Consider the following 1,625-nt stretch of genomic DNA (forward strand, 5'->3'; position numbering starts at 1 on the left):
GGCACGGGCCTGGCCTTCATCCCCCCAGCACCTCCTCCTCATCATCACCATCATCATCCCCCCAGCACCTCATTATCATCTTCATCATTACCACCAGCACCTCACCATTGTCATCCTCATCATCCCCCTAGCACCTCACCCTCATCATCTTCATCCCCCCAGCACCTCATCCTCCTCCTCATCACCCCCAGCACCCCACCATTGTCATCATCTTCATCATCATCATTCCCTCAGCACCTCACCATCATTATCATCTTCATCCCCCCAGCACCTCAGCATTGTCATCCTCATCCTCATCATCCTTCCAGCACCTCACCCTCATCATCTTCATCCCCCCAGCACCTCATCATCTTCACCATCCCCCCAGCACCTGATCATCCTTCTCCTCCTCCTCATCACCCCCAGCACCTCACCATTGTCATCTTCATCTTCATCATCCTCCCAGCACTTCACCATCATTATCATCTTCATCCCCCCAGCACCTCACCATCGTCATCCTCATCCTCATCATCCTCCCAGCACCTCACCATCATCATCTTCATCCCCCCAGCACCTCCTCCTCCTCATCACCCCCAGCACCTCACCATTGTCATCTTCATCTTCATCATCATCATCCTCCCAGCACATCACCATCATCTTCATCCCCCCAGCACCTCACCATCTTCATCGTCCCCCCAGCACCTCCCCATCATCATCACCATCTTCATCCTCATCATCCTCCCAGCACTTCACCATCATCATCTTCATCCCCCCAGCACCTCACCATCATCATTACCAACACCACCTCATCCTCATCTTCATCAGCACAGGATCTCACCTTCATCTTTATCCCCCCAGCCCCTCACCTTCATCATCCTCATCCTCATCATCCTTCCAGCACCTCACCCTCATCATCATCTTCATCCCCTCAGCACCTCACCATCATCACTACCACCACCTCATCCTCATCTTCATCACCACAGGATCTCACCATCATCTTCATCTTCATCCCCCCAGCCCCCCCACCTTCATCACGTCCCCCCATCCTCCACCATCCCAGCCCCTCCCACTCACAATCTTCATCCCCCCCAAGACCTCACCTCCATCACCTTCATCACCTCAGCCCCTCCATCATCTTCATCCCCTGCCACCATCCCTGTCCTCACCCCTCTCCTTCATCCCTCAGCCTCCCCACCCTCCTCTTCCTCCTCACCTCCACCATCGCCTCCTTCATCACCTCCAGGTTCTTGCGGGGCGGTTCCCCGGTCTCGTAGAAGGCCAAGCGCTCCTCCACCTGCTCCCGGAGCTTGTCCCCGAACACACTGGTGGGGACCTCTGTGGGGAGGGGCTCAGCACTCACCCTGCACCCCCAGAAACACCCAAAACCCCCCAAAAACACCCCAAAACCCCCCCGTGCTCTGCTCAGCCCAGAGGTGTCACCATTCACACACCGTGAGATGCTGTTGACGAAAAATATTCCCATCATGGCAGAGCTGCCCCAAAACCCCCCCAGAGCCCCCCTGGGGGTGACAGCGCCCGGTCTGTGCCCCCCAAACCCCCCCTGGGGGTGACAGTGCCCAGTCTGTGCCCCCAAACTCCCCCTGAGCCCCCCTGGGGGTGACAGTGCCTGGTCTGTGCCCCCAAAC

General features: G+C 57.0%; 1 non-coding gene across 1 annotated transcript; it reads right to left on the reverse strand.

Annotated features, from left to right (window-relative positions):
* Window positions 1-1,397: 1,397 nt before the first annotated feature.
* LOC117243785 lies at window positions 1,398-1,470 on the reverse strand. Its single transcript, XR_004495689.1, has one exon. It is a non-coding gene; the product is annotated as a small nucleolar RNA SNORD56 (small nucleolar RNA).
* Between the last annotated feature and the right edge of the window lie 155 nt (window positions 1,471-1,625).

This window comes from Parus major, unplaced genomic scaffold, assembly GCF_001522545.3.
Source record: "Parus major isolate Abel unplaced genomic scaffold, Parus_major1.1 Scaffold372, whole genome shotgun sequence".
Classification (NCBI taxonomy): Eukaryota; Metazoa; Chordata; class Aves; order Passeriformes; family Paridae; genus Parus; species Parus major.